This window comes from Oncorhynchus mykiss, chromosome 17 (genome assembly GCF_057628025.1).
Source record: "Oncorhynchus mykiss isolate SJ-2025 chromosome 17, ASM5762802v1, whole genome shotgun sequence".
NCBI lineage: Eukaryota > Metazoa > Chordata > Actinopteri > Salmoniformes > Salmonidae > Oncorhynchus > Oncorhynchus mykiss.
This window is the reverse complement of record NC_143038.1, coordinates 74110001-74117500: the sequence shown is the minus strand read 5'-3', so window position 1 is coordinate 74117500 and position 7500 is coordinate 74110001.

Here is a 7500-nt window from a genome sequence, read left to right as displayed (position 1 = left end):
GCAGAGTGACTCGGTATCGGTACTCCTTCTAGATTGCCTTGTTATTATTATTTTATATTGTTACTACTTCCTTGTTTTATATTAAAAATGTTCTCACTTTCTAACTCTGCGTTGTTGGGTTTGTAAAGTAAGCATTTCACTGTAAAGTCTATACCTGTTGTGCTCGGCGCATGTGACAAATATTAATATATATACTGTACATATATATACATACATATACATACATATACATACATATACATACATATACATACATATACATACATATACATACATACATACATATACATACATATACATACATATACATACATATACATACATATACATACATATACATACATATACATATACATATACATATACATATAAAATATATATATATATATAAAATATATATATTTTCTGAAATAGGCCTAGTACTGCTAGGTTTTACACAGTGAAATGTAACAAATAACTATACGTTATTTATAAAGAACTGTACTGTACAAATTATACATTTGTGACAATACTTATAGATTTTTTTAAATTAAGAAATTCAATACAATACGACAAGATCTGAATGTAAACATTTACATTTTAAGTGATTTAGTAGATGCTTTAAACCAGAGCAATTTACAGTAATGGCATTCATCCTAAAATAGTTAAGTGAGACAATCACCTATCACAGTCAAACATACACAAACATTCAATTTCAGCTGAACAATGGATATACAGCTTTATTGCAAATTCATTTTTTTTTTTTAATAATCTAAAATCTATGAACAAAAAAGCTGAGAAGAGTAATATTTTAACACACATGAAAATAAATAATAATTTCTGATAAAAAACAACACCAATTGTGAAACATCTGTGGATATAGCGTTTCCCTTAAACCATAAAGACATGTTTTCTCAGTTTACTTCAATCCCAGTCTGGTACTAATCCCAGTCTGGTGGTAATCCCAGTCTGGTAGCAATCCTAGTCTGGTGGTAATCCCAGTCTGGTAGCAATCCTAGTCTGGTGGTAATCCCAGTCTGGTAGTAATCCCTACCTACATGTGCATATTACCTGGTAGCAATCCTAGTCTGGTGGTAATCCCAGTCTGGTAGCAATCCTAGTCTGGTGGTAATCCCAGTCTGGTAGCAATCCTAGTCTGGTGGTAATCCCAGTCTGGTAGTAATCCCTACCTACATGTGCATATTACCTGGTAGTAATCCCAGTCTGGTGGTAATCCCAGTTTGGTGGTAATCCCAGTTTTTATTTTTTTTATTTTACCTTTATTTAACTAGGCAAATCAGTTAAGAGCAACTTCTTATTTTCAATGGCGGCCTAGGAACAGGGGCAGAATGACAGATTTGTACCTTGTCAGCTCTGGGGTTTGAACTTGCAACCTTCCGGTTACTACCAGACTGGGATTACTACCCTGCCGCTCCAGACTGGGAGTAATCCCAGTCTGGTACTAATCCCAGTCTGGTGGTAATCGCAGTCTGGTAGCAATCCTAGTCTGGTGGTAATTCCTGTCTGGTGGTAATCCCAGTCTGGTAGTAATCCCAGTCTGGTAGTAATCCCAGTCTGGTAGTAATCCCAGTCTGGTGGTAATCCCAGTCTGGCGGTATTCATGGAGACAAGTCATACAAGTCATACAGATCTGCTATCTTACTTTGACCCTGCTTCTCACAGCAGAAACATAATCCTGCAGCAACATGAAATGTGAATTAACATGGGGATTATAATTAATGGGATTGATACATTTTGCATTTTAAGGTGGACATTACAGACTTTGGAAGCCTTTTTACTACTGTTGTGCAGGAAAATTCTCTGTGATCAAATGAAGATAGAAGATCTGTTAAATATAGCCATAGATTTCACCCTGATCAAATTAAACAATAAGAAATAGACTAGATTCAGCAAGATCATTTCTGTAGCATATTTTGCTGGTTAAGAATGTGGGCCAAACGGGACCTAAAATATATTATGAGATCAATGACATTTAATGGGAAACATCATCTTTTAAAATCAACTGTACAAATCAGTTATCTCCACTGGTCTATCAGAATGTGTGCTGAAATAATCAATTTGGCAGGGAAATCACAGTCAGATACACCAAACTATAATTGCAACAGTGTATTTTTAGATGCATTTAACCAAGACCTTATCACTTTCTATACAACCGGAATTACTCAAATCTTAATGCACACTTCGCATAACATACTTTATCAAATAAAATACACAGTGTACAAAACATTAGGAACACCCTCCACCCGCCTATCTAATCGATCTGGCCCGGGTATCCTGAAAGGATATTGACCTCATTCCGTCAGTAGAAGATGCATGGTTGTTCTTTAAAGGTCCTTTCCTCACCATCTTAAATAAGCATGCCCCATTCAAAAAATGTAGAACCAGGAACAGATATAGCCCTTGGTTCACTCCAGACTTGACTGCCCTCGACCAGCACAAAAACATCCTGTGGCGTACGGCGTTAGCATCAAATAGACCCTGCGATATGCAACTTTTTAGGGAAGTTAGGAACCGATATGCACAGGCAGTTAGGAAAGCAAAGGCTATCTTTTTCAAACAGAAATGTACATCCTGTAGCACAAACTCCAAAAAGTTCTGGGACACTGTAAAGTCCATGGAGAATAAGAGCACCTCCTCCCAGCTGCCCGCTGCACTGAGGCTAGGAAACACTGTCACCACCGATAAATCCACAATATTTGAGAATTTCAATAAGCTTTTTACTACGGCTGGCCATGCTTTCCACCTGGCTACCCCTACACTGGTAAACAGGCCTGCACCCCCCACAGCAACTTGCTCAAGCCTCCCCCATTTCTCCTTTTCCCAAATCCAGATAGCTGATGTTCTGAAAGAGCTGCAAAATCTGGACCCCTACAAATCAGCCAGGCTAGACAATCTGGACCCTTTCATTCTAAAATTATCTGCCAAAATTGTTGCAACCCCTATTACTAGCCTGTTCAACCTCTCTTTCGTGTCGTCTGAGATTCACAAAGATTAGAAAGCTGCCGCGGTCATCCCCCTCTTCAAAAGGGGGAGACACTCTAGACCCAAACTGTTACAGACCTATATCTATCCTACCCTGTCTTTCTAAGGTCTTCGAAAGCCAAGTAAACAAACAGATCACCTACCATTTCGAATCCCACCGTACCTTCTCCGCTATGCAATCTGGTTTCCGGACTGGTCATGGGTGCACATCAGCCACGCTCAAGGTCCCTAAAGATATCATGACCGCCATCGATAAGAGACATTACTGTGCAGCTGTATTCATTGACCTGGCCAAGGCTTTCGGCTCTGTCAATCACCACGTTCATATCGGCAGACTCAATAGCCTTGGTTTCTCAAATGACTGCCTCGCCTAGTTCACCAACTACTTCTTAGACAGAGTTCAGTGTGTCAAATCGGAGGGCCTGTTGTCCGGACCTCTGGCAGTCTCTATGGGGGTGCAAACAGGGTTCAATTATTGGGATGACTCTTTTCTCTGACATCAATGATGTCGCTCTTGCTGCTGGTGATTCTCTGATCCACCTTTACGCAGATGACAACATTCTGTATACTTCTGGCCCTTTTTTGGACACTGTGTTAACTAACCTCCAAACGAGCTTCAATGCCATAACTCTCCTTCCGTGGCCGACAACTGCTCTTAAATACAAGTAAAACTAAATACATGCTCTTCAGCAGATCACTGCCCACACCTGCACGCCCGTCCAGCATCACTACTCTGGACGGTTCTGACTTACAAATACAAACTTACAAATACCTAGGTGTCTGGTAAACTCTCCTTCCAGACTCTCCTTCCAGACTCACATTAAACATCTCCAATCCAAAATTAAATCTAGAATTGGCTTACTATTTCGCAACAAAGCATCCTTCACTCATGCTGCCAAACATACCCTCATAAAACTGACCATCCTACCGATCCTCGACTTCGTCGATGTCATTTACCAAATAGCCTCCAACACTCTACTCAGCAAATCTGATGTAGTCTATCACAGTGCAATCCATTTTTATACCAAAGCCCCATATACTACCCACCACTGAGACCTGTATGCTCTCGGTGCCTGGCCCACGCTTCATATTCATCGCCAAACTACTGGCTCCAGGTCATCTATAAGTCTTTGCTAGGTAAAGCCCCACCTTATCTCAAGCTCACTGGTCACCATAACAGCACGCGCTCCAGTAGGGATATTTCACTGGTTACCCCCAAAGCCAACACCTCCTTTGGCAGCCTTTCCTTCCAGTTCTCTGCTGCCAATAACTGGATTTGAATTGCTCACTGATCACTGCACCTGTACACAGCCCATCTGTAAATAGCCAATCCAACTACCTCATCCCCATACTGTTATTTATTTTTTTGCTCCTTTGCACCCCAGTATCTCTACTTGCACATTAATCTTCTGTACATCCTACCATTCCAGTGTTTAATTGCTACATTGTAATTGTTTCACCACTATGGCCTATTTATTGCCTTACTTTCCTCATCCTACCTCATTTACACACACTCTATATAGACTTTTTCTATTGTGTTATTGACCGTATGTTTGTTTATTCCATGTGTAACTCTGTGTTGTTGTTTGTGTCTCACATATACGGAAAGTATTCAGACCCCTTGACTTTTTTCACGTTTTGTTATGTTACAGCCTTATTCTAAAATTCATTTAAAAAAAAATCCTCAGCAATATACAAACAATACCCAATAATGACAATGCAAAAACAGGTTTGTTTTTCACAAATGTATAAAAAAATCTATTTTAAAATACCTTATTTACAGACCCATTCCTATGAGACTAGAAATTGAGCTCAGGTGCATCCTTTTTCCATTGATCATTCTTGAGATGTTTCTACAACTTGATTGGAGTCCACCTGTGGTAAATTCAGTTGATTGAACATGATTTGTAAAGGCACACAGCTGTCAATATAAGGTCACCCAGTTGACAGCCCATGTCTGAGCAAAAACCAAGCCATGAGGTCGAAGGAATTGTCCGGTGAGTTCCGAGATAGGATTGTGTCGAGGCACAGATCTGGGGAAGGGTATGAAAAACTCTTCCTAGAGTTGACCGCCCGGCCAAACTGAGCAATCGGGGGAGAAAGGCCTTGGTTTGCGAAGTGACTAAGAACCTGATGGTCACTCTAACAGTTCCTCTGTGGAGATGGGAGAACCTTCCAGAAGGAGAACTATCTCTGTAGCACTCCACCAATCAGGCCTTTATGGTAGAGTGGCTAGACAGAAACCACTCCTTAGTAAAAGTCACATGACAGCCCAGTTGGAGTTTGCCAAAATGTACCTAAAGAATCTCAGGATATGAGAAACAAGATTATCTGGTCCGATGAAACCAAGATTGAACTCTTTGGCCTGAATGCCAAGAGTCACATCTAGAGGAAACCTTGCACCATCCCTACGGTGAAGCACGGTGGTGGCAGCATCATGCTGCGGGGATGTTGTGACTGAAGACTAGTCAGGATCGAGGCAAAGATGAACGGAGCAAAGTACAGAGAAATCCTTGATGAAATCCTGGTCCAGAGCGCTCAGGACCCCAGACTGGGGAGAAGGTTCACCTTCCAACAGGACAACAACCATAAGCATACAGCCAAGACAACGCAGCAGTGGCTTTGGGACAAGTCTCTGAATGTCCTTGAGTGGCCCAGCCAGAACCCGGACTTGAACCTGATCAAACATCTGTGGAGATACCTGAAAATAGCTGTACAACAACGCTGCCCATCAAACCTGACAAAAGCTTGAGAGGATCTGCAAAGAAGAATGGGAGAAACTACCCAAATACAGGTGTGCCAAGCTTGTAGCGTCATACCTAAGAAGACGCATGGCTGTAATCGCTGCCAAAGGTGTTTCAACAAAGTACCGAGTATAGGGTCTGAATACTTATGTAAATGTGATATTTCCATTTTTTTATTTAGAATAAATTAGCAAAAATTGTCTATATTGTGTATTGTGTTCAGATTGATGAGGAAAAACAATTGAATTCATTTTAGAATAAGACTGTCACGTAACAAATTGTGAAGTAAGTCAAAGGGTCTGAATACTTTCCGAATGCCCTGTATGTATACTGCAGTATAACGAAGGTATTCATAGGAAGTGTGTCCCATTAGTGACCATATCTCTGTAGGACACACACACACACACACACACACACACACACACACACACACACACAAAAGACACACTGAAACTTGAAAACTTGGAACTTTGACTGTGAAAGAAAACCAACCGATGCCGCGGTGCCAACGTGTTGAACGCGGTGCCAACGTGTTGAACGCGGTGCCAACGTGTTGAACGCGGTGCCAACGTGTTGAACGCGGTGCCAACGTGTTGAACGCGGTGCCAACGTGTTGAACGCGGTGCCAACGTGTTGAACGCGGTGCCAACGTGTTGAACGCGGTTTTAGAGCACAGAAAACCAGAAATGGGAAAATGGGGGAAGAACACTTTTAGTCTCCCAGTTGGGAATGCCAGAAATTAGAAAAGTAGGGGAGAAGTCTCTGTTTAAGATGTAAAGTTAATTCGATGTTCTCCTGATGAACAGACGGATGGATCCAAACGCGGAGGAGAAGACGAGAGGGCAGGAGGCCCAGAAAGATCATGAGTAGAAGTGCATGAACAGAGGCCAAGTGAAGTAGAGGAAGACGAGAGAGCGGGAAAAGAGAGTGAAGGTTAGAAAGGAAGAGAGGAAAACCGTGACGAAGTAAAAGTTGTTCGATAAAATCTGTTTTGAAACCCTTTGTTGTGGTAACAGAGAAAAGGATCTACCCTCACATCCCAACCCAGCCTCTCTATTCTGCATTACAGACGCTGTTCATTTCAAATAGAACACTAAAGATGAAGAGGAATGTGACCAAGAGAAAGAGGTGATGACGTATCAGGACGTGGGAGGCCCAGGCTCTCCTTATCTACATTACAATCAGAGACCGAGGTGATGACGTATCAGGACGTGGGAGGACCAGGCTCTCCTCATCTACATTACAATCAGAGACCGAGGTGACAACGTATCAGGACGTGGGAGGACCAGGCTCTCCTTATCTACATTACAAACAACATACATTACTGGAATTATACTTAGTACATTAGTACATTACTACATTAGTACATTAGTACATTAGTACATTAGTACATTACAGAAAGTAAAATAAACATTAATATGTGAGTGTTGAGGCGCATCAGGAAAATGGGAGGGCCAACCTCTCCGTATTTACATTACCAATATACTACATTACTGTTAGCACACATTACCAATATACTGCATTACTGTTAGCACACATTACCAATATACTGCATTACTGTTAGCACACATTACCAATATACTGCATTACTGTTAGCACACATTACCAATAGAATACATTACTGTTAGCACACATTACCAATAGAATACATTACTGTTAGCACACATTACCAATATAATGCATTACTGTTAGCACACATTACAAATAGAATACATTACTGTTAGCACACATTACAAATAGAATACATTACTGTTAGCACACATTACAAATATAA